The following is a 17,164-nucleotide window of genomic DNA, read 5'->3' on the forward strand; positions in this document are numbered from 1 at the left end:
TGCTGAAAATGACTTTCTTGTTCAGTAATTTTGTAGAGTTTTCCAGTACAAACATCTAAACATACTTGAATCAAAATACATTTACCTGAGTAGCAAAATGACAGATTATACTTCAACATTTTTGTAACAAAATTAAGTAGTAGGTTAATGCTTACAATAATACAAAATATCTGCCAATGGGGCCAAATAAACGTTTTCCCTTTTGAATTAAGCTTATTTTTTTCTCACCCCATTTATGATATTTTGGTAACACTTCACTTGAATGAAGGCTTTATGCATAATGCATTATAAATGTACTCACAATGCACGTTATAATGCATTATATATTTTCATAAACAATTGTAAACAAAGTTAAAATGCACTATAATATTTGCAGATTCCTCATTACACCTAAAAATTGGTTGTTTGCTGTGTGTTTTAATGCATTCTTTCTAAAAGTGTAACAATGAATAGAATGAAATATTATAATTTATTATAACTGTGGTTATAATTATTCACGAGATCATAAAATTTATAAGTTGTAATAATGAACAAATGCTTTATAATCTGGGTTACTTTTATAATGCAAGTGTGATTTTCTTGTTGTTTCCTTTTTTAAGTGCATTTATGGAATTTTCTCACATTAAGATAATAAAATCAATATATATTATGCACAAAATATGAATATATCTTTAACATTTTATGTAGAAAATATAGTGTTTTTTTGTAGCTTATATATGATTATTTTAAGTTAATGTATTCAATATTTATTATGTACAAAAATGCCATAGTTGTAACCACCCAAAAAAAAAAAAAAAGTAAAAAGTGAAAAGAAAGATAAATAAATTGTGAAATACAGTTTTCATGGCTGGTAAGAAAATAAATATTGAAGTCTTAATTATATACTTAATTTATTATTTATATACATACTGTATATATATATATATATATATATATAGTACTGTATATATATATATATATATATATATAGGCTTCAAGTTAAGGGTTACAGATATTTTTTGTTTTAAGACTTAATATCTTTTAAGTAAATGTATATTGATTTAAGGACGTTTAGGAAAACACTGAGTAAGAAAATCACTTTTTTCTGCAGTGCACACACACAAAATACACACACATTCAACACACACACATTCACACTTTTCCGCAGCCGGATCAGTTTATTGTAGATATGAATCATCTCATCACGGAAATAAAGCTGCTTCAGCACCATCTGGTGTGTTAAAAACAGAAAAAAAAAATCACACAACTCTTAACAGCGCTCGTGTCGTACAGGTCCAAAACATCTGCTGTGGGACACCAGAGCGACACAAACACAGAGTTTACGAATCCAACCACACTCATGTTTTGTGTAAAATGAAAAGGATCTGGAGGTTAGTTTTCTGGTGCAGCAGGTTTCAGGAGGTGGGTCTGCTGCAGTCACAGGCCCGCGGCACACGGGGGAATCTCAGGATTTCTGAGAGTTCACAACGTGAGGAAGCTGCTGCAGGAGATCTGAGGAGAAATCTCAACTTATGTCAACTTACGAAGACCTTTCGCTAAGACCCGTCCCTCTTAATTACTGCTGCTGTGTCTGACAAGCCACACATCATGTTCTCACGCAGTGAAAAATACATCACTGACAACACGCCAACAGACAAGACAGAGCAGACTTCTGGAATGAAACAAAGTCTCAGCTTTCAAAATGTAGTCATTTTTTAAGAAATTCAAACAATAAATACAGTTTTGTGTCTCTTTAATTTGTGGTGACAGATCGCTGGCACGTGAACCCAACATCTCTTCCTCTTTACTAGTCATAACACAAAATAAACATGATCAATACACACCATGTTTCAAGTTCAAGTCCACAGATGTTATTCTACTCTGCTAATGTATGCTTTGGAAGATTTATACTTGAGAATAATTACATGTTTGGAATTTTCAGTGCATTTATGGAATAATCTTCCCATTAAGCTGCAAAAATAACTACATTTAGCAAAAAAAAAACAAACAAAAAAAACAGTTCATATCTAAATATTTTATGTAGAAAATCTTGATGTTTTCTAGTTAATATCTGATCTGAAATTTTTTTTATTTTTTTTTCCAGAGCATTTGTGGAATATTCTTCACATTAAGCTACTAAAATGAACATTATTTACAAAATATGAATATATAATGTATAAATTCATTATTTTTTGGATCATATATGATGATGCCAGTGAAACTATAATAAAATAATAAGTGAAATAAGCACAAAAATATAGTTTCAATAAAAACAATGCCAAATACAGTTTTCATGGCTGGTAAAAAAAAAAAAAAATTATGGCCAATAAAGTCTTAATTTAAAGCAACTAATATTAATACTACATACAAAATACAGAATTACAGTCTGATGTAAGCAACTCACACTACTTATCAATCACAAACTGCATGACTTCAACTAATTTTTATTTTAAAAGTTGTATATATATATTTTTACACATTTGTGGAATATTCCTCACATTAAGCAACACACATGAACATATCTATCTACAAAATCTTTGCTTTTCTATCTCATATATGACGCTGTGAGTGAAATTATAATAAAAAAACATGAAAAAATCCCATTGTCATGGGCACAAAAATATAGCAAAATTAAAAAAAGGCCAATAAAGTCTTATTTTAAATGTAATTTAAAGTATTAACCTAAAGCAACTAATATTAAATTTACATACAAAATACAAATTCTTTTAATTAAGTTAAATTATGAAGACTTTATTGGACATGAATATTTCTTATAAGTAATGAAAATTGTATATTGCGATTTTTTTTAAAATTAAAACTACATTTTTGTGCTTACAATATTGGGATTATTTAGCTCATCGTTTTATTATAGTTTCACTTGTAACATCACAATCCCATCGTCATAAGCACTTTACACTTCAACTTTGACCCATTCAACACCAATAACAGATAACTCTTTTGTTGTTTTGATTGTTAAAACTATACTTACAGTTATCGTCTGTGATGTGAACTGGCCTTTAAAGCTCATAAAACCCATCAAATGCTTTTCCTTTGGAGGTCAAAAGCCTTCGTAAATCAAACTGGTCTCCAGTCACACACTGGAGTCTGCGCTAACACATGAAAGCCGGCGTGATGGATGAAGCCATTGCTAATGAACGGCACATTAGCACCAGCAGCTGGGACTCGCACGAAACCTTCAAGCCATGCCAATACCAGCTCAACTTTCAACAGGAAAACAACAACAACAACCAACAAGGAACACCAATGGGATGTGCTGGAACGAAACCGACACAGGATGGGGCAGTGAGGGGGTGGAGCTTCGACAAAGAGGCGGGGCCAATGACACGAGAGGGGAGGAGCATAACCGTGTGTTCCAAGACCTTACTTGCTGGTACAGTTGCGGCCTTGGCGCCGAGTTCTCAATCATAGTGTGAATCATGAAGATTATTGGCTCATTCTCCTTCATCTAGTGCATGAGGAGGAGGAGTAACAGCCGTTATCAAAGCACTGTGTTTTTACAGCTTCTGACCCTCACAAATATCACATGTCTGCTACTCGTGCGTTTTTCTCGCTCGCTAGTCCAGAATAATGACTGTGTGCACTTCAATAATGCAAAACAACGTAAAAAGACAATAAATGGTTCCTGTCAAAGAAAGTGAAGAACATTTGCTGGATAATGTTATTCTGAGTTGCCCTTTTCAAAAAGATAGAGCACTGGAGGAAAAAGCAGAATCCTTCCCCGAGCTTAAAACATCTAAATGTCCACTTTGATGATGTTTAATCTGAGATACAGTTCACTGGGATGTGCTAGACGATAATTAAAATAATATTACAATAATATATGAATAAATATTAATACATAAGAAGAGCAGGACAACTTCAAACTACAACAGTCTAAAACAAAAACATAATCATGAAATTACTAAAAAAAATAAAATAATTTGAAATTTTACAAATAATTACGAAAAATACAATACGTTCACAGCAGGCTACCACTGAGAATAAAACCTGACAAACTAAACAATACATGTTGCTAAAATGCTTTCAATGAACTGCTATTTTAAGAGACTCCATCTGCATTCAATAGATGCATAACTAAGATCTGCAGCGGATGCACCGAGGGCCAGAGAACAGAGGAAACGCTCGAGCTGTGCTGTAATAAAAGTACAGTAGCCAGAGAAATAAGACGATGAGAGAGAGAGAGACAGACAGCAAGTGAGAGGAAGTGAGAAACAGGAAAGGCCCTCACCTGGCTGTCCAAGTACACCAGATTCCTCTGTAGGTGATGGGAAAGGATTTCACTCTAGAGACGGCAAGAGAAAGCAGATGAGAGGAGAGCAGTGAAAAAAATCCAGAGACGTAGGCTTCAGAGCAAAAGAAAAACTGCAAACTCCACTTTCTCCTCAAGCTGATCATGCACTTTTATGAGCTAGACAAAGCAAGCCGAAGAGCAAGTCAACAAAGGCTCCTGCACATAAACGGGACCACCAAAGAAAACATCTAGAGGACTGCAAACAGAAACAGGACTTCTGCTGATCATGTTCCTCAAACTGCGACAGACGCATGCAGCAGCCGCACAAAACATGATCCAAAACTACAGGACTGGAGGGATTTGCTCGTGTTAGTGGAAAGGAAAGTCCAAAGTTTGGAATAATTCTGATTTATCGAATGAAGGCTCACCAAGGACGCATTTATTTGATCAACAATCCAGTAAAATTATGACAAATTATTACAGATTAAAATAAGTGTTTTCTATGTGAACATCTGTTTAAATGTAACTTCTTCCTGTGATTCGCGGCTGAATTTCCAGCATCCTTCTTCAGTGTCACATGATCCTTCAGAATATGCTGATTTGCTGCTCAATTATTAATAACGGTTCTTATTATTACCAGTGTTCAAAACAGTTTTTGCTGCTTTTTATATTTTTGTGGAAACTGGTATAAATGATTTTGACGAATAGAAAGAACAGCATTCATTTGAATGTATCTATTGTCACTTTTGATCAATTTAAAGCATCCTTGTTGTTGTTTTTTTAACTTTTGAATGGTAGTGTATCAAGGTTTCCACTAAAATATGAAGCAGCACATCTGTTTTCAACATTTGATGATAATAAATGTTTCTTGAGCAGGGTGATTTTCCGAAGGATCATGTGACACTGAAGATGCTGAAAAATTCAGATTTGATCACAGGAATAAATTACATTTTAATGCATATCCACATAGAAACATTTATTTTAAATGGTAAAAAATATTTCACAATATTACTGTTTTTTTATTGTATTTTTAATCAAATAATGCAGCCTTGGTGAGCATAAAAGTCGTCTTTCAAAAACATTTAAAATCTTAATTATTGCAAACTTTTGACAGCTGGTGAGCACTAAAGCTGGCATTAAAACATACTTCATTAGACATCATCCAATCCACAACAGCATGCGGAAGCAATGGGAAAACCACCAAACTTGGAAGGAAATGAGCAGGCTGGGTTGTGGGGTGGCCGGGGTTTGACGGGGGAACTAACAAGCCCTTTACTCTGAGATGCACAGACCTTTGGCTTGGCGGCATCCAGGTTTAGCTGCATTAGCTGTGCGAGCGTGTGCTCGCGGAGGCTGTTGAGCTCGGCCTGCTGCCGCCGGAGTTTGATGAGCAGCAGGGTCAGTTCCTCTGGCTGCAGCGGGCGACAGGAGCAGCGGTTAGTGTGACGGGGGTTATGGGGGAAATCGGGCCATGTTTGATAAAGAGGATGTGAGTTGAGTTGAATTCTTCAGACACTGCATGCCTGGTGTGCTGGATAGACTTACACAAACCTGTGATAGATATCTAATCAACATGATTAAGCAGCTCTAGCAGCTCCAGCTAAGATGCATCATGTAGTTTAGTTTAGCAACCATGAATAACCAGGTTCTGTTGAATTTCTGGTTTGAATTTCAATATTCTTTTAAGAATGGAAAATCAACTAAATGAAAGAAACTTGAACCAAAATTAAAATAGAAAAATATATATTGTATACAAAAACAAAAGCTAATTCAATACTATATCAATACTATAAGTAGTATAAATAATATGAATAAAAAAATATTTTGGAAATTATATATACACAATACAAACATACATATATAATCAATGTTATTTTAAAATGATAATAAATAGAAGTAAGTTTAAGTTTGGGTTTAAGTTTAAATGTGCTTTACTGATACTATCTACTATCTATGTAATACTACACTAAATAAATAGTTTATAAATAACAGGGAGTAAAAAAAATCTGTAAACAACTAGAAGGTAGATGTATATACAAACATACATCTACTTTAATTAAGCACAACAAATTAATAAAAGCTTCAAATGAAAAATATAAAAATAAAAGCTAATTCTAAATATGAATAAATACTACAGTAGTATAAATAATATGAATTAAAAAATCTGTAAATAAATAATTGGAAATTATATATACAAACAAACATACATACATACATACATACATACATATATACACACACACACATACACACAAATAATACAACAAATTATAAACAAAATATAAACCTAAACTATTATTTTAAAATAATAATAAATACTACAATAGTATACAAGTAAGTTTAAGTTAAGGTTTAAGTTTAAATTTGCTTTTAAAAAATGGAAAATCAAGCACATCAAAATAGCTAAAACTAACAAAAAACTATTTAAAATATTAATAAATACTATGTAATACTATACTAAATAAATAGCAGAATAAATAATAGAATGTAAAAAAAAATCTGTAAACAAATAACTAGAATGTATATGTATATACAAACATTCATACATAATTAAGCACAACCAATTAATGTCAATTCCAAATATTAATATAGAACAGAATATGAACACCAAAATGACACTGGTCAGTGAGTAGAAAATCTGTAAATAAATAAATAAATTTGTAGCATTAAATATTTTCAGGATAGACTGACATAAACATGTAAAATCTAATCAACATGATTAATTACCTAAGTTGCATAAACTAGTCAAATAACCATGAACAACCAGGTTCTTGAGCTAGAAACTAGAAGTACAAGCTGGATTTTCCAGAAAGAACAGCTGAATTAAGTTGAAATGTGCTTTTAAGAAAGGACAATCCCAGGTTTTATGCCAACTTTATCCTTAAAAACCTGTTCTGCTGTATCCAGTAAGAGACATCTGAAGAAAATAACCCTGGGATCGACATTATCTTAGGGGCTTGTCATTTCATCCAAATAAAAGAATTAATATCACGAAAAAGAAAGATCATAAAAACTCTCCACGAGGCTTTTATCTAAAACAAAGGTGCTAGGTGCTAAACTGAATTTCCTGCACTGCAACGAAAGCAGCTGCCCAGCGATGATGAGTAAAACACATATGGAGGAGCTCTATTAATAATTCATCAAGTGACCGCAGGCTTTTTCATTAAAGTGCTCTCTGCCTGAAATCACACTGCAGATGATTTCTGAACGCTTGTAAAATGAATAACTATGAATAACAGCAAAACTGCGTCTTTAGACTCCCAAAACCTGGAACGTCAAGTAAGAGAATAATTATAATAGTTTTAAGTAGAGCTTATGGTATTAGCGCTTCTCCTGTCACAATAAACACACACACACACACACACACAAACACACAAACACACACAAACACTCATCTCTCGGTCAGAGCTGTTTCATTCAAGACCTACAGCTAGAATAACCTTCACTGCTGCAACATAAAACTGTTTACCTTTAAAGTCAACATGAAATCACATTTGCAACTTACTGTACTTTCTAAAACATACTAGATTTTCATGTGAAACCATATGTGACCCTGGACCACAAAACCAGTCTAAATTGAGATTTATATATAATCTGAAAGCTAAATAAATAAGATTTAGGTTGGTGTGTGTTTTGTTGGTGTATGTATATTTTTGGATGTGATGCAACTATTTGAAAATCTGGAAACTGATGGTGCAAAAAAAAAATCAAAATACTGAGAAAATCACCTTTAAAACTGTCCAAATGAATTGTAAGAATGCATATTACTAATCAAAAATGAAGTTTTGATATATTTACGGTAGGAAATTTACAAAATACCTTCATGGAACATGATCTTTACTTAATATCCTAATGATTTTTGGCATAAAAGAAAAATCGATAATTTTGACACATACAATGTTTTTTTGACTATTGCTAAAAATATACCCCAGCGACTTAAGACTGGTTTTGTGATCCAGGGTCATCACATATTTTAACCCATAACGACCATTTTTTTACCTTTGGAATAAGATGCACTCGTGCACGAGTAGACCAGAAGCATGTGTTATGAAAGTAAATATGGCCATTTTTGATTTCATGTTGACTTTAAATGAGCAGCATGTAAAATATTTTGCTAATTTGCAAGCCAAAGCCTCAACGAATCCTTGGTGGCTTGCAACTGAAAAATGCAAATAGTTTGACAGGAAAGCAAAGTTGCACAGAGGACCTGGTGGGGGGAGAAGAGGGAAAGCGTACCGTTTTGCCTTGTAGAGACTGTGCAGTGATGCTCTGTGCGGGAGGAACAGGCCTGCGCTCGGCAGGAAAGGAGTACTGACAGAGAGAGAGAGAGAGAGAGAGAGAGAGAGAGGAAAGCAGAGCCATCATCAGGACCGTTCTGCTGGAGAGTGCATTAAACCTAAACGCTCGGTCATTTAATGTGATCTGGTAATTACACGCTCAGACAAAAAAAACAACAACTATGTTGTCACCGAAAACACAGCCTGTGAGCAAGATTTCTGATATATAAAGACTATAAATGAATAGAAAATTGATATACGATTATAAAATGCATCGGGTTCACACATTTTCAGTGAGCATGATTATTGCATTTTATAATTATTATTAGCATTATTGGAAATATCAATATACGTGTTAACTAAAATGTATGCTTTTGTTGACTAAATGATAAGGAGATTTTTAGAGTAAAAATGGACTATCAAAGTAATGAGTATAAAAATTAAATATTGACAAAATATTTAATACATTTAAAGAACATTTTCAACTAAGGACTCCCCCCCCCCACCCCCCCCCCCAAAAAAAACAAAAAAAGACACACCCACATTGGCCCCCCCGTGCAATAATACAGGATCCGCCCCCACCCCCCCCCCACCCCCTACGCCAATGCTGCACAACCCATTTATTTGACTTTACCAAACTCACAAAACAGTATTATGTGTGCAATATTACAATTGTATCCCCCCAATAACGGTTTTCTATGTTGATAATATATTACCAAATGTTATTTATTGCTGTGATGTAAAAAACTGACGTTTGTTTATATAATTAGATTTTAGTGAATCATTATTAATTCAAATACATTATTAACTCCAGTTCATTATAGAATAAGTTATATCTCTAGATTTATAACTCGTATATAAAAACATTTATATATATTCATTTAAATATGTACAAAAAATGTAAAACATTTTAATGAAACTGATTTTAGTGAATTATTCTTTAATGTATAGATTTACAAATTTCTGTTCATTTATATATTATGTTGTTAATAGATACATTATAAATATTTATTATATAGCTTTATTATACATGTATACATTAAAATGATTTATATACTATTTATATATTATTAATTAATTTAAATATATATATTTAAAAAAATGAAACCTGCAGCTAGTACCACTAACACTAAAACTGTTTTTTTTTTTTTTTTCCAGACTTGGAAATGCTAATTATTTGACCTTTTCCCAGTTTGTCCATACTGTGGGAACCCTGAGTGACTCTTTACCTTCGAGAGGTGCGGCCGATGGCGGCGTTCAATCGTCACGTCCCCACGAAACACCGGAGAGGTAACTTCAGAGCGGGAATCCGGATTGAGGGGCAGATTAGGGGAGAAGGTGTGGTAACCGGCCAGAGACCCGTGGAAGGACGTGGGGATGGACTCGGCGATCTGGCCCATGGTTTTGGGGCTGGGCAGCGTCCCGTATCCGATCCGGCTGTGCGCACTGCCTCTGCTGCCACTCATTTACCAGTCTGCACATGGTGTTTTGTGTCCCGTACCCGAGCGGCGCTTCTATGCTAGTCGGCGATCCTGCTATGCTGCAGATGCGTGGGCTGCAGCGCCCGGTCGTACATCGACCCCGACACGCTGCAGATGCTGTCCCGCTTGGGGAGTCCCGGCCCGTAGCCTCGGGAATGTAGCGCGGGACGATCTGCGCACGATGTGGCTCGGCATGCATTCTCCACGCAACGTTTGGTAGGACGTAATGCTGGAAGACAACGAAATTGGTGTCACAAACTCCACTTGAAAAATGTGAAAATCAAATGGTTTAATTTTCATCTGATTAAAAAATAAATTAATGTTTTATGTGTTTGAGTTCAAGAAAAATTAATACAACAGAGAATGTCTGGAGAAAAATACATTTTATAGGGCCCTATTATAATAAAAAAAATAATAATCTAAGTTTTTATGAATTTAATTAATACATATGCCCTTTTTAAAATTACTAAAAAAAATTTCAACATTTCATAGGTGGCCTAAAAATTCATATTTTGTGAAACTTCTAATAAATTGTTTGTTAAATTGTGTATGTTTTATGATTTTAATTACATTAGGACATGCTTTTTGATAACTACTGATTTTAACTTTTTAAACCACTAAAACAGAGACAGAAAAATAAAAACCATGAAAAAACGGAATCCAAGAAAATTTTTAATTGAATTAAAAAATTTTTTTAAAATAACAAATGGAAAAATAAATAATAAATAATAATAATAATAATTATCTAATATTATATAATATATACACACACATACATACATACATACATATATATATAAATAAAATTGATTATGGTAAAAACATTTGGGGTCAGTAACATTTTTCATTTTTTTGGGGGAAAAAAGTCTCTCCAAGGCTGCATTTATTTGATCCAAAAAAACGGTAAAAACAGTAATATTGTAAAATGTTAAAAAACACATTTTTTTTAAAATTTAAAATAATTGTTTTCTATGGGAGTAGATTTTAAATGTTATTAATTGCTGTGAATAAATAACATTTGCTGTGTGAATGTGCTAGTGAATTTGAGTTTAGTGAATCCTATATTCATTTATATATTAGACATTAAATTATATATGATGATTCTATATTGATTTAAATATTATTTATGCAGCTTTGTTAATGTTTGGTAGGGACGTAATGCCTGAAGACAAAGAAATTGGCGTCACAGAAAGGACAACAATATACAAAACAGCTCCACTTGAATAAGAGAGTTTTATAATACAATCATGCTAATAAGCCCCGGCTTTGACTTCGTGACGATATCCTGTTGAGCTGCAGGCGATAATTAAACACTGACTCATTAGGATATGATAAAGTGTCGTGCTTGTACTCGTCACAGCACAAAGTCTTTCACCTTTCCGCTCCGGCTGATCTAATTTTTCACCACTCGTCATCTGCGATCGCTCAGAATGAATAATTACCGCATACATGCCGATCATGCAACAGGACAACGCAGGAGTAACAGATGGCGAAGACACATGTGTGCCAGGACACTGTCTGAAGACCGTTTCTGAGAGTTACCGAGCGCTACTCTTTTTGGCCTGCACATCCTGGGACTGAGAGGCAGAAAATCAAAAAAGAGCTCCAAAGCCAAAATGCTCACAACAAAAGCACTATCTTTGCCTCGCATCACGACACGCCTGTACGAGGCCAGCCACAACTCAAAAAGAGCCCTCCCAAATGCCAATGCACAAAATACTAATCAAGACATGATCTCTATTGGAGCTGAACACGAAGGGTAAGCTCCATACGATCGTGGCTGCGATTGGCAGAAACAGACCAGTAGCCACTCTAATTATCGTGACACGTTGTTAGGGTCGCTTGGCCCATATTCTGTGATTCTACACTACACATTTTAAATCTTATATTGTTTACTAGCAGGTAGTTATTCAGCTCAGCAGAATTTATTGACAGCAGCAACGATATGCATGGAGATATGAACATAGAGATATCTACGTGTTTCATTTATCCCCCTTCTCAGTAAAGAAAAAACGGGCCAGCACATGTGGAAATACGTCCATACCTGCGTCCACTGCGCCCAGCTGAACAGGAAACTTTACTATTCTCCATATATAATGGCACTGTTTTTAAAATAAAATTAACTTCTAAATCTTTAAGGTCAATTATTTTAATATCAAAATTATTTTAAGCTGGTTTACGCCGAAAATCATTTTAGTAACCATAAATAACATTTTAGATGACAAGTGCCAAAATGACAAAAATCTGTAGGGATAATAATAATATTAATAATAATAAAAGTTTAAAACATTTGTCAATATTATAAGAAATATTAAAATATTTTTGTTAAAAGGAAGATTAGTAATCGGAAAACAAGCACCAATTGAAACTAAACGAGTATTTTTTCAGCTGAAACAGAACATTAAAAAACTACTGTTTTACACAGTTAATTTACACATTTAAAAAATATTGTAATTATGACCCTTGATTTAAAATAACTTAATTGTAAAACCATGGCCATGACAAAACACATTTAACTGGACAACTAAAATGCAACACACTGAACAATAAAGTTTTCAATACTTTATTTTTACAACTTTTTGAAAAAGGGACTATACAAAAATATGTATGGTGAAAAATATTAAATTGAAACGGCTTTAAAATATTACAATACAAATATGTATTTAAAAATATTAATTGAAACATGCTTAAAAACATTTAGATTATTATATTTACTATCACAATAAAGATTATACTATATTTAAAAATATTAAGTGAAACCTGGATTAAAAAAAACAAACTATTTATTACACTAAATACAACATTCAATACTAATACATTCAAATTTTCTTTGTTTTTGTTAATATTGTGAAGAGTTAAATTTATCATAGTTTAATCAGAATCAATAATAATTAAAATCATTTAATCATCATTTCACGTTTGTTATCATTGATGAAATCCAAAAACCCTGTCAAAAAATCTTTTTAAAGTAATTCCACTGACAAAATTAACTGTGCCATCTGCTCAAACTTTTCTCATCTAAAATAAAATGATTTTGATAACAAACATGAATGAATTTTCGCTTGGGTTTGCAGCATTCAATTGCATCTTGAACCTTGAGCAATGTTTTCGTAAAACCAAATAGCTTAAAATTCACTTTTAAATAAATATAAATAAATGCACAGATTGTGGCACGAGATCACACGATGTGCTATGAGCCTGGAAAGAAAGTTTTTGACGTGCATATGCAAGAACTGTCAAAAACGAGCCTGACAGCAGCCTAAGCAAGAACAGCAATATGTGCATGAATTGCACAAATATTGATGATAGTTTCTGAAGGGGATGTAGGCAGAGCAGAGACACGCTTCAACAATGCCTTTTGATAATCAGCATCTTAACACGAACACACGGCGCCCTTTTCTCTCCTCGCTCGCCTTTCTGTTCCTCTTCCTGCACTGACAGCAACTCTGATCCACTTTGAGACAAATTTTTGTGGTGCTCGAGCACAAAGCTCCATGACTTATTCATCAGAGGAGAGGAGGACGAGACAAGCAAAGCAAACACATGTCCTCCTACATCGCGGCTGCGCGGCTAAACTGAGGATGGCACCTGACAGCAGTCCGCGGCTCCCACACGAGACGGGGCAGAGGTAAAATCATCTGTTGGGTCATGATAAAGAGCTCCCGCAGACGCTGGAGAGTGGGAGAGAAACTCTCTTGCACTGCTGTCAGAAGCCTGATGCCTCAGAAACTCAGACAGACAGAATGATGCATGAATCCAGTGCATTCGTCTAGTTTGCTTTCTGACAGATAGACAGAGTGTACAAAAATACAACTATATATGCACTCAGAAAGTAGTTTGCAAAGTACATATAGTACAGCTAGTAAAGTACATTAAGTATAGTTTGTAATGTGTTTAGTTTGAGAAGCATATATCACTACTTTACAAACTACACAATCATTTTACAAACTAAACATTACAAACTATACAATATATACGCTAAAAGCTACAATAGAATTACTCAAACAACTCCTACAAACTACACAATACATACTTTTACAAACTTGAGTAGCGTGTACTGTATGTAGTTTGTAAAGCGTATCTTGTGTAATTTGAAATGTGTGCACTGTGTCATTTACAACTTAAGTAGTGTGTAAAGCGGGAATTGTATAATTTGCAATGCGTTTATGAAGTATATATTGTGTGGTTAATATTGTGTATAGTTTGTAAAGTTAACTTTTCATAAAATGCATACTGTGCAGTTTGTAATGTGCGTAGTTTGCAAAGCAAATATTAAGCAGTTGATGTGTTTAGTTTGTAAAGTCTTTTATAGTTTGCATGCACGCAACATTTAAAATATTTGGTTTATATTTGGTTTAAAAAGTGTGTACTGTGTGATTTGTAATGTGTTTATGTTTAGCTTGACAAGCAGGAATTATAAAGTTTATATTGTGCATTTATATTTGTGTAGATTGTAGCATTTAAAATGTATAATTTGAAATTTGATTTGTAAAGTGTGTAGCGCAAGTACTTTTAATGTGCAAAATGTTATATATAGTTTGTAAAGTTTACAATGCATAATTTGTAATAGTTTTAATGTGTAAAATGTTATATAAAGTTTGTAAAGTGTTTAGTTTGTAATATTTTTAATGTGTTTTAATGTATAAAATGTTAAATATATACACAGTATATATATATAGTATATATATATATATATATATATATATATATATATATAGTTATATATATATATATATATATATGGTATATATATATATATAGTTTGTAAAGTTTTTGAAGTGTACTGTGTGTAGTTTGATATGCAAGTAGTTTGTAAAATTGATATTGTGTAGTCTGTCCTGTGCATACAATGTAAAATGTGTATTGCATTTCATGTATCAAATTTGGTTTATAAAGTTTGTAGTTTATAATGAAGTTTGTGATATTTATTGTGTAGTCTACAGTCACACAAGCTAGTCTCTCATGGGATCATCATAACTACACACACAAACAATAGTGACAAAAAAAATAGTGCATTAATGAAATTTTACACGCACACACACACACACACACACTTTTTTTTTTTTTTTTTTTCAATATTAGCTTGAAATGAAGCACCACCTCCTGGTGTCGCCGTCCGGGGCCCCTGCGCTTGCAAAAGGACCCACCGCTCCAGCTGCTGCATGGAGTTGGTTCTGCTCAGGATCGCCTGGTCTCTGTCAGCCCTGGGGCATCGTGATTGTTCATGTCTCCGGGGTTTCTGTCTCTCCTCACCCCCAGAACCGTTGACCTGGGGTGGCTTGTGCTGGTCGATCCCGCTGCTACCTGAGCCGTCTGGAGGATGAGACGTCGCAGCGAGCGCCGCTGCTTGAGCTGGCTGGAGTTTGATGCTGTTGATTCTGGTGAGCCGTTTGCAATGCAAGTCATTTGTAAAGTAGATTGTTTGTACTGAGTGTAGAGTAAAATGTGTATTGTGCAGCATGTTGTACGTTTAGTTTGTAGAATTTGCAATTTATAACGTAAAGTCAGGGATTGTAAAGTTTGTAATATTTATTATGCATTCTACAAAGTTACATGTAGTTTGTAACTCAATTAGTTTTAATGTGTAAAACTTCTTATATTATATATATAGTTTGTAAAGTTTTTAAAGTGTGTACTGTGTAGTTTGATTTGCAAGTAGTTGTAAAATAGATATTGTGTAGTCTGTAATGTGCATACAATGTAAAATGTGTATTGCATATCATGAATCAGATTTGGTTTTTAAAGTTTGTAGTTTATAATGTGAAGTTTGTAATTATTATATAAATTAATATTTAGTCTACAGTCTACAGTCAATACGTGTTTGGGTCTCTCATGGGGATTACCACTTCTACACTGCGGCATAATAGTGACAAAAAAAATAGTGCATTAATGAAATTTTACACACACACACTGAATTGTGGGGACATTCCATAGGCATAATGGTTTTTATACTTCACAAACTGTATATTCTATCGCCCTACACCAACCCTACACTCTAACCCTACCCCTTGCTGCATAGGCCCTTTGTGCATTTATTACTCTTCTCAAAAGTACTCATTCTGTATAGTTTATAAGCGCTTTGAAAAAATGGGGACATGGTTTTATGTCCTCATAAGTCCTCCCTCTCCTTGTAATACTTTGTAAGTCATACCCATGTCATTATACAAAGTTGTGTCCTGATATGTCATAAACACATACACACACACACACACACACACACACACACACACACACACATAATAAAACAAGCAATATTAGCTTGAAATGAAGCACTCACCTCCTGGTGTATGCGTCGTCGGGAGCCACGTTAATGGCTTCGCGTCTTGGACCACTGTGCTGCGCATGGGTTGGTTCTGCTCAGGGGATCGCATGCAGTTTCTGTAGATCCTCTGGGGCCATGCATTGTGTTCATGTCTCCGGGGAGACTTCTGTCTCCTCCCTCAGTTCCCCAGAACCACCGTTGACCTGGGAGTGGCTTGTGTGCTGGCGGATCGCATGCTGGCTCTGGAGCTATCTGGAGGGATAGAGGCGGCACTTAGCGATGGCCGCCCGCTTGAACCGGCTGGAGTTTGATGCTGTTGATCTTGGTGGCTGGCGGCTGCTGGTGCCCTCTTTCTGGAAGCGTATTTCTCTGCGTCCATTGGTGGTGGGGCGGGTTTCTTCTGGAGTCTTTCTTGCTGCATGTGTTTGTCTCCAAGAGGGTACCTTGCATCTTTTTTGCAAGTTCTTCTCTCGCCATCTTTGGGCGGAGCGTGTTGCACCGCCTTCCTCCCTCCTGAAGCTTGAACATCTCCATCTTTGTGTAATGTGTACTTCTGCCCGTCCTTCTGCAGCAGGTACTTCTCCGTCTTTGTACGGGCGTATTTCTCTCCAATGCAGCATGTATCGGTCTCCGTCCTTCTGCAGAGCGAGTCTCTGAGCGTCTTTGTGCAGAGCGTAGCTGTCGGCGTCTCTCTGGAGGGTATATCGCTCTCCGTCTTTCTCTTTCTGCTTTCTCTCCTCCTGGCGGAGCGTCTCAAGGTTTCTCTCGTTGTTTTGGATCTCGGGTCGGGTCAGGACTCTGTGATTCAGCATGTTGTTCATCTCCTGAGGGCTGAAGGAGTCCACCTTCACCTTCTCAAGCCTGCAGAAAGAGAAAGAACGAAAAGCTAGTGAGTGAGAGAAGAAAGAGAGAA

At 34.8% G+C, this 17,164-nt stretch overlaps 1 pseudogene; it reads right to left on the reverse strand.

Annotated features, from left to right (window-relative positions):
* LOC109072216 overlaps positions 1–17,164 on the reverse strand; it is a 140,351-nt pseudogene that overhangs the window by 13,244 nt on the left and 109,943 nt on the right.

The sequence above is a fragment of the Cyprinus carpio genome, chromosome A4 (assembly GCF_018340385.1).
Source record: "Cyprinus carpio isolate SPL01 chromosome A4, ASM1834038v1, whole genome shotgun sequence".
Taxonomy (NCBI): Eukaryota; Metazoa; Chordata; class Actinopteri; order Cypriniformes; family Cyprinidae; genus Cyprinus; species Cyprinus carpio.